This window comes from Ranitomeya imitator, chromosome 6 (assembly GCF_032444005.1).
Source record: "Ranitomeya imitator isolate aRanImi1 chromosome 6, aRanImi1.pri, whole genome shotgun sequence".
Lineage (NCBI taxonomy): Eukaryota > Metazoa > Chordata > Amphibia > Anura > Dendrobatidae > Ranitomeya > Ranitomeya imitator.
In genome coordinates this window covers 429,810,203-429,829,088 of record NC_091287.1, presented here as the reverse complement: position 1 = coordinate 429,829,088, position 18,886 = coordinate 429,810,203, and positions in this window count along the sequence as shown.

Sequence of the window (18,886 nt, the reverse complement as noted above, 5' to 3'; positions counted from 1 at the left end):
ATTTGACCAAGAAAGGCGCTGATGTGACGAATTGGTCCTCCGCGGCTGTGTCTGCCTTTCAGGAGCTTAAACGCCGATTTACTTCTGCCCCTGTGTTGCGTCAGCCAGATGTTTCTCTTCCATTTCAGGTTGAGGGTGATGCGTCTGAGATTGGGGCAGGGGCCGTTTTGTCTCAGAGGAATTCTGATGGTTCCTTGATGAAACCGTGTGCCTTCTTTTCTCGGAAGTTTTTGCCTGCGGAACGCAATTATGATGTCGGCAATCGGGAGTTGTTGGCTATGAAGTGGGCATTTGAGGAGTGGCGACATTGGCTTGAGGGGGCCGAGCACCGTATTGTGGTCCTGACCGATCATAAGAATCTGATTTACCTCGAGTCTGCCAAACGGCTGAATCCTAGACAGGCTCGATGGTCCCTGTTTTTCTCCCGTTTTGATTTTGTGGTCTCGTACATTCCTGGTACTAAGAATGTTAAGGCGGATGCCCTCTCTAGGAGTTTTTTTCCTGATTCCCCTGGGGTTCTTGAGCCGGTCGGCATTTTGAAGGAAGGGGTGATTCTTTCTGCCATCTCCCCTGATTTGCGACGGGTTCTTCAGGAATTTCAGGCTGAAAAGCCTGACTGCTGTCCTGTGGGGAAACTGTTTGTTCCTGATAGATGGACTAGTAAAGTGATTTCTGAGGTTCATTGTTTTGTGTTGGCTGGCCATCCTGGGATTTTTGGTACCAGAGATTTGGTTTGTAGGTCCTTTTGGTGGCCTTCTTTGTCACGGGATGTGCGTTCTTTTGTGCAGTCCTGTGGGATTGCTTGCTGTTCCCCCGCTAGTGGGTTGCTTTTGCCATTGCCGGTCCCTGAGAGACCTTGGACGCATATTTCTATGGATTTTATTTCCGATCTTCCTGTTTCCCAAAGAATGTCGGTTATCTGGGTTGTCTGTGACCGATTTTCTAAGATGGTTCATTTGGTGCCTTTGCCTAAATTGCGTTCTTCTTCTGATTTGGTTCCGTTGTTTTTTCAGCATGTGGTACGTTTGCATGGGAATTCCGGAGAATATTGTGTCCGACAGAGGTTCCCAGTTTGTTTCTAGGTTTTGGCGGGCCTTTTGTGCCAAGCTGGGCATTGATTTGTCTTTTTCCTCTGCATTTCATCCTCAGAAAAATGGCCAGACTGAGCGAACTAATCAGACCTTGGAGACCTATTTGAGATGCTTTGTGTCTGCTGATCAGGATGATTGGATGGCTTTTTTGCCATTGGCCGAGTTTGCCCTTAATAATCGGGCTAGTTCGGCTACTTTGGTTTCGCCATTTTTTTGTAATTTTGGTTTTCATCCTCGTTTTTCTTCTGGGCAGGTTGAGCCTTCTGACCTTCCTGGTGTGGATTCTGTGGTCGACAGGTTGCAGCAGATTTGGGCTTATGTGGTGGACAATTTGGTGCTTTCTCAGGAGGAGGCTCAGTGTTTTTCTAACCGTCGTCGGTGTGTTGGTTCCCGGCTTTGGATTGGTGATCTGGTTTGGTTATCTTCCCGTCATGTTCCTATGAAGGTTTCTTCCCCTAAGTTTAAGCCTCAATTTATTGGTCCTTATAGGATTTCTGAGATTATTAATCCGGTGTCCTTTCGCCTGGCGCTTCCGGCCTCTTTTGCTATTCATAATGTCTTCCATAGATCTTTGTTGCGGAAATATGTGGAGCCCGTTGTTCCCTCTGTTGATCCTCCGGCCCCTGTATTGGTCGATGGGGAGTTGGAATATGTTGTTGAGAAGATTTTGGATTCCCGTTTTTCGAGGCGGAAGCTTCAGTACCTTGTCAAGTGGAAGGGTTATGGCCAGGAGGATAATTATTGGGTTTCTGCCTCTGATGTCCATGCCGTTGATTTGGTTCGTGCCTTTCATCGGGCTCATCCTGATCGGCCTGGGGGCTCTGGTGAGGGTTTGGTGATTCCTCCTCAAGGGGGGGGTACTGTTGTGAATTCAGCTTTTGGGCTCCCTCCGGTGGTTGTAGAGGGTAATGCAGTTGTGCCTGGACTGCAGGAGTGGACAGGTGTATCTACTAATTGCAAAACTGACTGGGGTATATAGCTTTGCTGGATCCTTTGGTCAGTGCCAGTTGTCCATTGTTCTTGAAGGATTCACTTCCCTGCTGGTCTCTCCAGTTTACTGTGTTTTTCTACAAAGATTAGTCCTGGCTTTGTTTTTGCTGTCCACCTGTGGTGGACCTTATAGTTCTGTGCATTTTCATGTTTTTGTCTTGTCCAGCTTGGTCTGTGAAGGATTTTTTGCAGCCTAGCTATTTCTCTGGAGATGCAGATATACCCCCCATGTCTTTAGTCAGATGTGGTGATCCGTATTTTCTGCGGTGGATATTTTCTAGTGTTTTTATACTGACCGCATAGTACTCTGTTCTATTCTTTCTTTTTAGCTAGTATGGCCTCCTATGCTAAAATCTGATTTCATATCTGCTTATGTTATTTCCCTCTCCTCTCACAGTCAATATTTGTGGGGGGCTATCTATCTTTTGGGGATTTTCTCTGAGGCAAGATAGGTTTCCTGTTTCTGTCTTTAGGGGTAGTTAGATCTTAGGCTGTGCCGAGGGGTCTAGGGAGTGTTAGGTACCCCCCACGGCTACTTCTAGATGCGCTGCTAGGTTCAGGGTTTGCGGTCAGTACAGGGACCACCTTCTCCAGAGTATGTCTCATGCTGCTGCAAGGCCACCAGATCATAACAGTCACCGCGCCCTCTGACCTGAGCGTCACTGCAGAGGACGGTGAAGTCAAAGCGGCGGCCATCGGTGGAACGGGGAACAGGTGAATATCGTGCACTGCGTTATACTCACCTGCTCCTGGTGTGGTGCAGTCCCTGGTTCTCCGGCGCCGGCAGCTTCTTCCTGTTTTGAGCGGTCACATGGTACCGCTCATTACAGTAATGAATATGCAGCTCCACCACTATGGGAGTGGAGCCGGGTCCATATTCATTACGGTAATGAGAGGTACCATGTGACCGCTCACTACAGGAAGAAGCTGCCGGCACCCGGAAAACCAAGAACGTGCAGGGACCGCACCAGGAGCAGGTGAGTATTATTACACAGCTGCTGCTCGCCCCTCCCCTGCCAACCCCTGGGTATGACTCGAGTATAAACCGAGAGGGGCAATTTCAGCCTAAAAAAATGGGCTGAAATTCTCGGCTTATACTTGACTATATACGGTATATCATCCCTATGTCTTCAAACAAATGCTGTCAGAGAAGAGTCAGGACTCAGGAGGCCTCCATCCAGATGTTGGCTTGAATTCAGTTGATATAAATTCTTATCCCCCAAACCATCCCGTATCAAGTAAGACTGTCACAGATTTGGTGATCTGTCTCTATTGGTCAGGGCCCAGGGGTATATCCTAACTTATCAGTTGCACCTGTTAATTGACAATAAAGATTCAGCTGAATATAACTGCAGACAAAAACTTCTCCACCATTCAACCTACATAAACATCATAGTAATAATAATCTTTATTTTTATATAGCGCTAACTATTCCGCAGCGCTTTACAGTTTTACACACATTATCATCGCGGTCCCTGTTGGGGCTAACAATCTAGGTTCCCTATCAGTATGTCTTTGGAATGTGGGAGGAAACCGGGGTGCCCGGCAGAAACCCACGCAAACACGGAGAGAACATACAAACTCTTTGCTGATGTTGTCCTTGGTGGGGTTTATCCACTGCCCCACCGTGTCTTGCCAGGACCTTTATGTCATGTGTCAGTCTCATGTTACTTGACTAGCCAGCAGAGAAAAGGAGCAGGACACAAGCAAGGTTTGTAGCAAAATTGTGTGTGCTTTGATGTAGCAGACGTTTGTATGTGTTGATGTAGTAGAGTTGTGTGTATTCATGTAGCACAGCTTTTTGTGTGTTGATGTAGCAGAATTACATTATGTGTATGAGTTTATTTAGCAGAATTGAGTGTGTTGATGTAACAGAGTTGTGTGTGTGCTAATGCATGACATAGGGTATACGTGAGTTCCGTGACCTGGAAAAAATTACCCCAACCCCCTTAAACAGATCTCTTAACAATCTAAAGAATAAACTTCTAACGTACTCAAAACAGCAGACGGAGACATATGTTGGATTTAATTGGCCACAGCAGCCATTTTATTAAATAAAAGATAACAGAACTTTTATGACAACCCAGAATAGGAGGGGCGGTCCTCGAAGCCCCAAAGTTATAAAAAACTCAGTATCCCAAAAACTCCACAATGTTCAGCCCAGGATGAGTCTTACCCCCAGCCGTAAAGCACCAGCTCAGGGATAGATAACAACCAATCCTGGTCCACCGAACCCACCCCCATGCCAGGGGTCCATAAATCCACCTCACGCGGAATAACCGTACCGCGCCTTGTTAAATTCTCTCATGGGGTGTCCAGGACCTCTCAAGATCCCCACCCCATTGAACCACGATTTACCATTTCCACCGACTTCGAGGACCTCCACCCCCGCCAACTGCCGTGACAATACCCTGACAGCATTCACATAACAAAATAAATACATTTAGACGCCTCTTAAAACAATACTCCAAAAGCCCACATATGCCGACTTCACCCCCCCCCATTACCCTAACCAAAAAAGGGAGGGTGGGCGGGAGATTCCTCACTTGTCACGCAGGCACCTAAAATGGATGCCTGCGTGAGGAGCGTGCCCCTTTTTATGTGCCCCCTCCCCACAGTCCCCTAGTTCCACCCCTTATTTTCAAAAAATGCCCCTAAAGCCACCCCTCAAGTTCCCAGTTAACCCCTTACCACCGTATCCCTTCTAACTGCTCCAGCTCCCCAGGTCCCACGTAACCCCGTCATGGTGGCCTCCCTTTACGTGCCGTGGGCCCCCAGTACGGCCTTTCTTGACATAGGGTATACGTGAGTTCCGTGACCTGGAAAAAATTACCCCAACCCCCTTAAACAGATCTCTTAACAATCTAAAGAATAAACTTCTAACGTACTCAAAACAGCAGACGGAGACATATGTTGGATTTAATTGGCCACAGCAGCCATTTTATTAAATAAAAGATAACAGAACTTTTATGACAACCCAGAATAGGAGGGGCGGTCCTCGAAGCCCCAAAGTTATAAAAAACTCAGTATCCCAAAAACTCCACAATGTTCAGCCCAGGATGAGTCTTACCCCCAGCCGTAAAGCACCAGCTCAGGGATAGATAACAACCAATCCTGGTCAACCGAACCCACCCCCATGCCAGGGGTCCATAAATCCACCTCACGCGGAATAACCGTACCGCGCCTTGTTAAATTCTCTCATGGGGTGTCCAGGACCTCTCAAGATCCCCACCCCATTGAACCACGATTTACCATTTCCACCGACTTCGAGGACCTCCACCCCCGCCACGAACACGAATGGCCTGACACCTTAGCCATTCATGTCCCTCCACACCTTCAAGCTTAATTCAATGCCACTACGGATAGCCAAACACCACATATCATTACCCACCGCGTTCAGGTGCACGCCATCAGCTCTCCAGTAAGCTCCTTGACCCGATTCCAAGTCCACATGTCTCACCGCCAACGCGCCATTCCTCACCATAAACCGAGATATGGCCCTGTTTATTTTAATCCGGGCCCTGTTCACCCCCTCGTGTGATCTAGCACCTCTCCATCTTTTACGGGGAATGATGTCGGACCACACCAACAACACTTTTGGAAACATGACCCAGAACCTCAGGATATCGAATTTGATATCCTTAATCAGCTCCCTACAAGACCGTTTAGCCAAATCATTCCCCCCTAAATGTATCACCACGATCTCCGGCACTCTATCCAGTCTAACAAAACGATGAAATTCAGGTAACCATTCCTTCCACACCATCCCCCTTTTACCGATCCATCGTAAAGTCACTGTCTCTCGAGAAAGACCCAACTGACAACCGTCCGGACGAACTGCAGCACGCAACGCAGCCCATACAACATACGAATGCCCCATGATCCAGACGAGCATCGGATCAGGCCCTGCAACACAGAAAGAAAGGCAACAAACAATTAACTTAACACAGCTTCTAACTCACAATAGGTTTGGGCGAACATACGACTGGAATCTTGAAGATTCCCACCTCCCAATTCTCCGAACCACATCCTCACCAAGGCCCCACCTAGCGGCCTCAGTCGCTGCCCCGATCCTGAAGGAGTGACCACTATATTGTGTTGCAGGTAAGCCCGCTGCCGCCAAACATTTCCTAAAAACAGAAATAAACTGAAAACGGGACAAGAAAGACCCATTTTCGTGCACCAAGAATGGCTCGTCTAACACCCCGCCCTTTGCCATGTACTTCTTCACGGATGCCACCGGGCACACCGGGGATCCTTCAACATTGAACAACACCACTTTGCACCCTTTCCCATACACGTCCGTTTTGGAAGCCTTAATAAACACTACCACCTTATTCCCTTCGACATCCACGTTTTCTCTTAACAAAATACCTTTTTTACTAACGGACGGGCTAACCAACTCACCTAACCGAAATGCCCCAAAGAAGGCCAAAGAAAAGGCTGCACAGAACAGAACCACTTCCCATTCGGAAAAACACACCTCTTGCAACTTCCGCTCAATGGCTGAGAGCACCTCATAAGATACGGGTCGGCGACCGTCCGAAGCCTTCCAGCCTTTCTTCCAACCCCGAACAACTTGCCGAACCAAGAAGGATTTCGTTATATCCTTACCCCCCCTCCATTTAAGGTTGAAGGCTAGCCCCGCCAGAAACTTATTCAAACGTGTCACAGACCAACCTGCCTCCCAATGATGACCTAAGAACAACAACAAACCATACTCCTCCATATCCTGGTCCATACTTGACATCCAGGATTCCCACAAGCTCCAAGCCTGATTATAATGAGACCAAGATGAATCCGCGAGCGATTTGGTAAATAACTCTGTTACGGCCCTCGCGGCAGGTTCCACAACTCCACTGGACAATCCCGGCCCGCGCTCTCCGCCTGTGGTGCCAAATCCCGGAAAAGCTGCCACTGAAATTGAGAAAGAGCAACAACTGTTGGATCAGGCGCTGACAAGCTAACTTCAGATACAATCCATAAGTTAAACTTAAGACCCAGGAAAACCAAGTGCTGCAAGACCTTCACTACTGCAGGCGTAGCCGCTGACAACGAGTTTACCGCCGTCACCGTTCCAACATGCTCACAATGAAAAGAAATCTTCAAATTCCTCAATTTGTCACCCCACAGGGCCAACGCAACTACCCTGGGGAACAAATGCAACAGTAGCCGGTTGTTTGTTAACCCCTCCTCCTTCCATTCTTCCGGCCAAGCCGCTGCTGACCAGCTACCATGAAAGAAAAGACCAAAGCCACTAATTTCAACGACATGCACCAAAATGCCCAAGGAGTTAGCATCTGCCACCGGCTGAATCCACAGAGATCTGCCATTGTACTCGTCCAGAAAATCCGCCCACATCTTCAAATCGTCCCGAAACTCTTTCTTTATCCTGATGAAATGCAAAGGGGACTTTACCCCTACTGTTGCCAAGGATAGGCGGCGGCAGAACGCTCGACCCATCGGCATGATCCTACATGCAAAGTTCAGTTTCCCTAACAACGATTGCAAACTGCGCAAATTTATCTTCTTCAAACCAATCGTATTAACCACATCTTGGCGCAACGCGGTAACCTTGTCTGCAGGTAGCCTACATTCCATTGCTACCTTGTCGATTTCAATGCCTAGGAAGCTCAACACTGTCACCGGACCAACTGTTTTATCCTCCGCCAAAGGCACCCCGAAGTTTGTTGTCACACTCTCCATTGTATGCAACAAAATCGAACAATCTGCTGATTCCGCTGGCCCTATAAACAGAAAGTCATCCAGATAGTGCGAACATGAGCGTATCCCAGACACATCTTTCACCACCCATTCTAGGAACGTGCTGAAGGCCTCAAAGTAAGCACATGAAATCGAGCAACCCATGGGAAGACAACGATCAACAAAGAAGCCGCCATCCCAAAAACAACCCAATAAATGCAAACTGTCAGGATGAACTGGCAACAAACGAAAGGCCGCTTCGATGTCGGTCTTAGCCAGCTTAGCCCCCTTTCCACATGCTCTAACCCACTCCATCGCTGAATCGAATGATAAGTACGACACCGAACTCAACTCGGGATCAATACCATCATTAACCGAAGATCCCTTCGGAAATGACAGGTGATGGATTAACCTAAATTTATTAGGTTCTTTCTTAGGGACCACGCCAAGAGGTGACACCCTCAGATTTGCAATCGGAGGGGCGACAAACGGGCCTGCCATTCTTCCCAGAGCAACTTCCTTATTCAACTTCTCCGACACGACCTCCGGGAATTGTAACGCCGATTTCAAATTTTTTCTTTTTAAACTAACATCCTGCTCAACATAAGGGATTTTGAAACCCTCCTTAAAACCGTCGCGCAATAAAACTGCAGCTGACCTATCAGGGTATCTACTTAGAAAGGCCTCCATCACGACCCACTGCACCGGAGTCACCCCTTTTGTCAGCTGAATCTCCAACTTTTTGCCTGTTACCCCTGAAACATTTTGAAGCGCTATGCACCCCCCCGTAGGTTGAACACTCGTGCCTATATTTACACTTGCTCCCGAATCTGCATATGCCATCATTGAAGGCGAAACACAGTCCCTTCTGCAAAGCCGCCGAGTGTCCTGACTGCCCTGAACTCCCGGCGCCCCCGTGAAAAGGCTGGCTAGTCTGACCTAAACGGGACGGGACCATAACTCTCATCCACAACGCTATGTCCTTGTGATCCCACCTGATACTTGGCCTAAAAGCCTTACGCTGACGAAACTGTTCGTCATAGCGTAACCAACCCTGTCCCCCATAGGTCCTGTAAGCCTCCCCTATGGCATCTAAGTAACAAAATAATGCCGAGCAATTTTCCAGGGCCTTCTCCCCGATTACGCTAGCCATAATAGCGAAAGCTTGCAGCCAATTTGAAAATGATCTGGGAATCAGCCTATATCTCCGTTTCTCCTCATCTTCTTTTTTAGAGTCCTCCCTTCTAGGTCTATCCAAATTAAATCTCTCTAGGGGTAAAAGAGAAAATATTTCTATGTACTCCCCTTTCCAGATTTTTTCCCTAACCTCTTGTTTTAAATGTGCCCCTAACGGGCCCTCGAAGCAGACATAGACCTCCCCCCTAGCCGCATCGTCTAGTTGCGGTACATCCTCCTTTTCCTTATCCTGCAAAGCTCCCTCACCTGGTGCATCAATTCCTGACCCAGGCCCTGGTGCTGTTCCGTCCTTCTCCCTTGATGAGCTCCCCGTGTCTGCCGCAGGACCCGCACTGCTGGATGTACCCGTAACTTCAGACAACTGTCTAGACCCCTCAAACGACCCCGTATTTCCCAACCAAGCAGCTGACGGCAAAGACCCCCTGCTAAGACCGGACCCCCACAAGCCCGCTAGCTCCCCTAAACCTCTAAGGATTAAACCCATACCCCCGCTAGCAACTCCCGAAGTAATGTCACTATTCCTAGCTTCAGGGGAAACTATGCCTGGCAAATTAAAGATAGGGAAAATGTTCTCACCTAGCTGCCTGGGTGCTGTGAGCCCAGCAGCCGAAGATCCAGCTCCCAGCCGAAGGTGTCCTGCATCCCGACCGGCTTGATCCGCGATGTTGCCCGCCGAACTCCTGGCGGCCGTATCCGTGTCCTGGCGACTCGGTGATGCCGTCGACTGCCCTGGTGCTGCGGAAAGGGAAAAGGCCGAGCCAGCATCCTGCCGCCCGATGGAAGATGTGCGGCTCCTTGCCACGGATACGTCCCCGGCACTGCGTACCGAAGCGACGGAATGTCGCCTGCCGGAATCCGGAAAATTTCCGCCACCACCAGCAGAGGACGCAGATCCAGGAAAGTTCCGGCCATCACCAGCAGAGGGCGCAGATCCAGGAAAATCCCGGCCATCACCAGCAGAGGGCGCAGCTGCAGGAAAATCCCGGCCAACACCAGCAGAGGGCGCAGAACTTGCAATATCCAGGCCACCACCAGCAGAGGGCGCTGCTGCGTTGAAGACTCCAGAGCTGTGCACTGCAGAAGGCCGCACGCTGATGCCAGGGCCAGCCGACTGCCGCCCGCATAATCCTCGGCGCTGAGGGGCCACCGCACCTGACCCCCGTCTCCTCGGCTGTCGCTGCCTCCCACGCTGAGCGGCGCCAGCGGGCATGCTGGCGGCCGCCGTACCGGCTCCTGCTCCTGCCGCCCCACGTCGCCCGGACACTGAAGGAGGGGAGGAAGGATCCACCCCCCGTTGTAGGCCCCGCCGCACTGGAGGATTCCTCCCGGCGCCGCGCTGTGAGGTGGAGGGAACAGCGCTGCTTACCGGAGGGTCCGCAGAGGGGCTCCTATTTCGGCGCCGGGCCCTGGGGATGATGTCCGGGCTTAGGCGCGCCGGAGGCCTAGTCCTCCGCGGCCGGCGCCCGTCCTGCGGTGCCTGCGATGGTGCTCCCGATGTCCCCTGGAGAAGGCTGTTAACGGATGCATTCAGCCAATCTGTCCCCTGGGAGCTGGCTGCCGTCCGGAGACGCTGGAGGATCGCTTCAACGTCCATTCTGGTAAGTGTGACAGAGATTCCTCACTTGTCACGCAGGCACCTAAAATGGATGCCTGCGTGAGGAGCGTGCCCCTTTTTATGTGCCCCCTCCCCACAGTCCCCTAGTTCCACCCCTTATTTTCAAAAAATGCCCCTAAAGCCACCCCTCAAGTTCCCAGTTAACCCCTTACCACCGTATCCCTTCTAACTGCTCCAGCTCCCCAGGTCCCACGTAACCCCGTCATGGCGGCCTCCCTTTACGTGCCGTGGGCCCCCAGTACGGCCTTTCTGGACTGTGTTTAAATGTAGCCATTCGTGATGAACGCAAGTGCTGGTTACTTGAGTTTGCCTAGGGTGCTCGGTTATGCACCAAGTATTGCGGATGCTCGGGTAACATATCCAAGTCCCCACAATTACTGTCAAACAGCCACAAAACATGCAGGGATTTCCCGTGTTTGTCAGGCATTCCTCACATGTTTTGAGGCTGTTTAACAGCCGAAAAACATGTGGCAGCGGGAACTCACTCCAGCACCCGTGATACTCGGTGCACACCCGAGAACCCTAGGCAAACATGAGTAATAAGCACTTGCGTTAATCACTAATGGCTATGTGGAATAGCACAGATGTGTGCTGATGTAGCAGTGTTTTGTGTTGATGATGGAGAAATGTGTATAGTGATGTAACATAGCTGTTTGTACTGATGTTGCAGAGTTTTGTGTATTGATGTAGCAAAGTTGTGTGCTTGTATATTGAAGTAAAAGAGTTGTATGTGGTGATGTAGCACAGTTTTGTGTGTTGATGTAGTAGAATTGTGTATATTGATGTAGGAAAGTTGTGTATGTGTTAATGTAGCAGGGCTGTATGTATTGATGTACCAAAGTTGTGTGTGTGTGTTGACATTCCAGAGCTATGTGTGTTTATTTTGCAGAGTTGTGTGTGTTTTGATGTAGCCGAGTCGTGTACTTTAATGTAGCAGACTTGTGTGCACGCCTCCTGACGAAGCCAAGGCGGTGAAATGCGCGTCGAGGTCCTTTCCTGTCCTGTCGGTACGCCTGCATCTCCTTATCATCATGTCCCAAGGTATGAGCCCATATCCACCACTAATGTAGGTTTATCATTACTTTGCCTGGGACTCATTAATGCTTATGATAACTTGTGACTTAGATGCACAGGATTCTTTGCCTGGCTATTATGCCTATTCACCTGCTTGACATGATCTGCCTAGCACTTTGATAACTCTATTGCACTATACATTGCAGGAGTAGCTTCAAGACATATGTGTTTCTCACCAGTGCGTTTTTTTCATCATCTATCCACACTGTGTTTTAGCCGTCATTTTTATCTCACCTTTTACCCTCTCTGTGTGAATTTATATATATATTTTTTTTCAAATAAAATATTTTGTACTTAGTAAATAAACCCCCATTTGGTATGGATTTTGTATATGGCAGTATTGTGAGCTAATGAATATCATTATTAATCAGATATCATTTATCGATCCATCCCTTTTCTTTCCTGTTGGTTTATTTGTGTGTGAGTTTATGTAGCAGATGTGTGTTGATGTAGCAGAGTTGTACGTAAGCGTTGATGTAAAAGAGTTGTGTGTGTTGATGTTCCAGAGTTGTGTGTTAATTTTGCAGAGGTGTGTGTGCCGATGTTTCAGAATTGAGTGTCTGTTCATGTAGCAGAATTGTGTGTTGATGTAGCCGCCATGCGTGTGCTGATATAGCACCAACTCACAGGAGAAGTATAACCACAAACTATAGAGGTTATGGTTTAAAATAAAAATAATATATTAATCTATATTAATCTAAGGTAAACAATTTCATGTGTGCACAAAAGGTGGCGACAAACAGCAGGAGGAAATATAAATGTATAGCAGTCAAACGGTTTAAAGAAATATATACAGTACAGACCAAAAGTTTGGACACACCTTCTCATTTAAAGATTTTTCTGTATTTTCATGACTATGAAAATTGTACATTCACACTGAAGGCATCAAAACTCTGAATTAACACATGTGGAATTATATACTTAACAAAAAAGTGTGAAACAACTGAAATTATGTCTTATATTCTAGATCTTCAAAGTAGCCACCTTTTGCTTTGATGACTGCTTTGCACACTCTTGGCATTCTCTTGATGAGCTTCAAGAGGTAGTCACCGGGAATGGTTTTCACTTCACAGGTGTGCCCTGTCAGGTTTAATAAGTGGGATTTCTTGCCTTATAAATGGTGTTGGGACCATCAGTTGTGTTGTGCAGAAGTCTGGTGGATACACAGCTGATAGTCCGAATGAATAGACTGTTAGAATTTGTATTATGGCAAGAAAAAAGCAGCTAAATAAAGAAAAACGAGTGGCCATCATTACTTTAAGAAATGAAGGTCAGTCAGTCTGAAAAATTGGGAAAACATTGAAAGTGTCCTCAAGTGCAGTGGCAAAAACCATCAAGCGCTACAAAGAAACTGGCTCACTGTTATGAACTGGTGATTCAGAACCACAATAGACCTGGTGGTTACGAGCACAGAAAATGACCTGATAGTTGCTAATCACATAGGACGAGCTCTGAGACGTGGGAACTCTGCTGACCGCAATCCCTAATCCTATCACACCACACTAGAGGTAGCCGTGGAGCGCTCCTGACCAGACCTAGGTGCCTCGGGCACAGCCTGAGAAACTAGCTAGCCCTGAAGATAGAAAAATAAGCCTACCTTGCCTCAGAGAAATTCCCCAAAGGAAAAGGCAGCCCCCCACATATAATGACTGTGAGTAAAGATGAAAATACAAACACAGAGATGAAATAGATTTTAGCAAAGTGAGGCCCGACTTACTGAATAGACCGAGGATAGGAAAGATAGCTTTGTGGTCAGCACAAAAACCTACAAACAACCACGCAGAGGGCGCAAAAAGACCCTCCGCACCGACTAACGGTACGGAGGTGCTTCCTCTGCGTCCCAGAGCTTCCAGCAAGCAAGACAAACCAATATAGCAAGCTGGACAGAAAAAATAGCAAACAAAAGTAACACAAGCAGAACTTAGCTTATGCAGGGCAGACAGGCCACATGAACGATCCAGGAGAGAGCAAGACCAATACTAGAACATTGACTGGAGGCCAGGAACAAAGAACTAGGTGGAGTTAAATAGAGCAGCACCTAACGACTTAACCTCGTCACCTGAGGAAGGAAACTCAGAAGCCGCAGCCCCACTCACATCCACCAAAGGAAGCTCATGGACAGAACCAGCCGAAGTACCACTCATGACCACAGGAGGGAGCTTGACCACAGAATTCACAACAGTATCCCCCACTTGAGGAGGGGTCAACGAACCCTCACCTGAGCCCCCAGGCCGACCAGGATGAGCCAAATGAAAGGCACGAACCAGATCGGCAGCATGAACATCAGAGGCAAAGACCCAGGAATTATCTTCCTGACCATAACCCTTCCACTTAACCAGGTACTGGAGTTTCCGTCTCGAAATACGAGAATCCAAAATCTTCTCCACTATATTCTCCAACTCCCCTTCAACCAAGACCGGGGCAGGAGGATCAACGGATGGAACCACAGGTGCCACGTATCTCCGCAACAACGACCTATGGAATACATTATGGATGGAAAAAGAAGCTGGAAGGGTCAAACGAAAAGACACAGGATTAAGAACCTCAGAAATCCTATACGGACCAATGAAACGAGGCTTAAACTTAGGAGAGGAAACCTTCATAGGAACATAACGAGACGACAACCAAACCAAATCCCCAACACGAAGTCGGGGACCACACAGCGCCTGCGGTTAGCGAAACGTTGAGCCTTCTCCTGGGACAATGTCAAATTGTCCACTACATGAGTCCAAATCTGCTGCAACCTATCCACCACAGTATCCACACCAGGACAGTCCGAAGACTCAACCTGCCCTGAAGAGAAACGAGGATGGAAACCAGAATTGCAGAAAAACGGTGAAACCAAAGTAGCCGAGCTGGCCCGATTATTAAGGGCGAACTCAGCCAAAGGCAAAAAGGACACCCAATCATCCTGATCAGCAGAAACAAAACATCTCAGATATGTTTCCAAGGTCTGATTGGTTCGTTCAGTTTGGCCATTTGTCTGAGGATGGAAAGCCGAGGAAAAAGACAAATTAATGCCCATCCTAGCACAAAAGGCTCGCCAAAACCTCAAAACAAACTGGGAACCTCTGTCAGAAACGATGTTCTCCGGAATGCCATGTAAACGAACCACATGCTGGAAAAACAATGGCACCAAATCAGAGGAGGAGGGCAATTTAGACAAGGGTACCAAATGGACCATCTTAGAGAAGCGATCACAAACCACCCAAATGACCGACATCTTTTGAGAGATGGGGAGATCCGAAATAAAATCCATAGAGATATGTGTCCAGGGCCTCTTCGGAACCGGCAAGGGCAAAAGCAACCCACTGGCACGAGAACAGCAGGGCTTAGCTCGAGCACAAATCCCACAGGACTGCACAAACGAATGCACATCCCGCGACAGAGACGGCCACCAAATCTCTGGTACCAAAGATTCCAGGATGACCAGCCAACACTGAACAATGAACCTCAGAGATAACTCTACTCGTCCATTTATCAGGGACAAACAGTTTCTCCGCTGGGCAACGGTCAGGTCTATCAGCCTGAAACTTTTGCAGCACCCGCCGCAAATCAGGGGAGATGGCAGACAAAATTACCCCCTCTTTGAGAATACCCGCCGGCTCAGGCAAACCCGGAGAGTCGGGCACAAAACTCCTAGACAGGGCATCCGCCTCCACATTTTTAGAGCCCGGAAGGTACGAAACCACAAAGTCAAAACGGGAGAAAAACAGCGACCAACGAGCCTGTCTAGGATTCAACCGTTTGGCAGACTCGAGATAAGTCAAGTTCTTGTGATCAGTCAAGACCACCACGCTTTGCTTAGCTCCTTCAAGCCAATGACGCCAATCCTCGAATGCCCACTTCATGGCCAGCAACTCTTGATTGCCAACATCATAATTACGCTCAGCAGGCGAAAACTTCCTGGAAAAGAAGGCACATGGTTTCATCACCGAGCCATCAGAACTTCCTTGCGACAAAACAGCCCCTGCTCCAATCTCAGAAGCATCAACCTCGACCTGGAACAGGAGCGAAACATCTGGCTGGCACAACACAGGGGCAGAAGAAAAACGATGCTTCAACTCCTGAAAAGCTTCCACAGCAGCAGAAGACCAATTGACCACATCAGCACCCTTCTTGGTTAAATCAGTCAACGGTTTAGCAATACTAGAAAAATTATTGATGAAGCGACGATAAAAATTAGCAAAGCCCAGAAACTTTTGCAGACTCTTCAGAGATGTCGGCTGAGTCCAATCATAAATGGCCTGAACTTTAACAGGGTCCATCTCGATAGTAGAAGGGGAAAAAATGAAACCCAAAAATGAAACCTTCTGAACACCAAAGAGACACTTTGACCCCTTCACAAACAAAGAATTTGCACGCAGGACCTGGAACACCATTCTAACCTGCTTCACGTGCGACTCCCAATCATCCGAGAAGACCAAAATATCATCCAAGTATACAATCAGGAATTTATCCAGGTACTCTCGGAAGATGTCATGCATAAAGGACTGAAACACTGATGGAGCATTGGAAAGCCCGAATGGCATAACCAGGTACTCAAAATGTCCCTCGGGCGTATTAAATGCTGTTTTCCATTCATCGCCCTGTTTAATACGCACAAGATTATACGCACCACGAAGATCTATCTTGGTGAACCAACTAGCCCCCTTAATCCGAGCAAACAAATCAGACAGCAGCGGCAAGGGGTACTGAAATTTGATTGTGATTTTATTTAGAAGGCGGTAATCAATACAAGGTCTCAACGAACCATCCTTCTTGGCCACAAAAAAGAACCCTGCCCCCAATGGCGACGACGACGGGCGAATATGACCCTTCTCCAAGGATTCCTTTACGTAACTCCGCATAGCGGCGTGCTCAGGTACAGACAAATTAAACAGTCGACCTTTAGGAAACTTACTACTAGGAATCAAATCGATAGCACAATCGCAATCCCTATGCGGAGGTAGGGCACTGGACTTGGGCTCATCAAATACATCCCGGTAATCTGACAAGAACTCTGGGACCTCAGAAGGGGTGGATGATGAAATAGACAGAAATGGAACATCACCATGTACCCCCTGACAACCCCAGCTGGACACAGACATAGATTTCCAATTCAATACAGGGTTATGGACTTGTAGCCATGGCAACCCCAACACGACCACATCATGCAGATTCTGCAACACCAAAAAGCGAATATCCTCCTGATGCGCAGGAGCCATGCACATGGTCAGTTGGGTCCAATACTGAGGCTTATTCTTGGCCAAAGGCGTAGCATCAATTCCTCTCAATGGAATAGGATGCTGCAAGGGCTCCAAGAAAAACCGACAGCGCCTAGCAAACTCCAAGTCCATCAAATTCAGGGCAACGCCTGAATCCACAAATGCCATGACAGAATAGGATGACAAAGAGCAGATCAAAGTAACGGACAAAAGAAATTTCGACTGTACCGTACCAATGGTAGCAGACCTAGCGAAACGCTTAGTGCGCTTAGGACAATCGGAGATAGCATGAGTGGAATCACCACAGTAAAAACACAGCCCATTCCGACGTCTGTGTTCTTGCCGTTCAGCTCTGGTCAAAGTCCTATTACATTGCATAGGCTCAGTTTTATGCTCAGATAATACCGCCAAATGGTGCACAGTTTTACGCTCACGTAAGCGTCGATCGATCTGAATGGCCAAAGACATAGACTCATTCAGACCAGCAGGCATAGGAAATCCCACCATGACATCCTTAAGGGTTTCAGAGAGACCCTTTCTGAAAATTGCTGCCAGAGCACATTCATTCCATTGAGTGAGCACAGACCACTTCCTAAACTTCTGACAATATATCTCTACCTCATCCTGACCCTGACACAGAGCCAGCAAGATTTTCTCTGCCTGATCCACTGAATTAGGTTCATCATAAAGCAACCCGAGCGCCAGAAAAAACACATCAATATCACATAATGCAGGATCTCCTGGCGCAAGGGAAAATGCCCAGTCTTGAGGGTCGCCACGTAATACAGAAATAATGATCTTTACTTGTTGAACTGGGTCACCAGAGGAGCGGGGTTTCAAAGCCAGAAATAGTTTACAATTATTTTTGAAATTCAGAAACTTAGCTCTATCTCCAGAAAATAACTCAGGAATAGGAATTTTAGGTTCTAACATAGGATTCTGAACCACTAAATCTTGAATGTTCTGTACACTTATAGTGAGATTATCCATCAAAGAAGACAGACCTTGAATGTCCATGTCTACACCTGTGTTCTGAACCACCCTGATGTAAAGGGGAAAAGAAAGACAAAACACAGTGCAAAGAAAAAAAAATGGTCTCAGAACTTCTCTTTTCCCTCTATTGAGAAGAATTAGTGTTATGTTTGCTAATGACAGGTGTTATGAAGGCAATCCAGAAACACAGTGTGCTTAGCGATCAGAGCGCACACAGTGATCTGACAAATACCCAAAAATACAAGAACAAGCTCTGAGACGTGGAAACTCTGTAGACTGCACACCTGATCCTATCCTAAACACAAATAAAAGCGGCTGTGGATTGCGCCTAACAACTACCTAGGCAACTCGGCACAGCCTAAGAAACTAGCTAGCCTGAAGATAGAAAAATAGGCCTGACTTGCCCCAGAGAAATTCCCCAAAGGAAAAGGCAGCCCCCCACATATAATGACTGTGAGTAAGATGAAAAGACAAAACGTAGGGATGAAATAGATTCAGCAAAGTGGGGCCCGATATTCTAGGACAGAGCGAGGACAGTAAAGCGAACTTTGCAGTCTACAAAAAACCCTAAAGCAAAACCACGCAAAGGGGGCAAAAAAAACCCCACCGTGCCGAACTAACGGCACGGCGGTACACCCTTTGCGTCTCAGAGCTTCCAGCAAAACAAAAGACAAGCTGGACAGAAAAAAAGCAACAAAAAAGCAAAAGGCACTTAGCTATACAGAGCAGCAGGTCACAGGAACAATCAGGAGAAGCTCAGATCCAACACTGAAACATTGACAAGGAGCAAGGATAGCAGCATCAGGCGGAGTTAAGTAATGAAGCAGTTAACGAGCTCACCAGAACACCTGAAGGAGGAAGCTCAGAAGCTGCAGTACCACTTGTGACCACAGGAGTGAATTCAGCCACAGAATTCACAACAGTACCCCCCCCCCTTGAGGAGGGGTCACCGAACCCTCACCAGAGCCCCCAGGCCGACCAGGATGAGCCGCGTGAAAGGCACGAACAAGATCGGA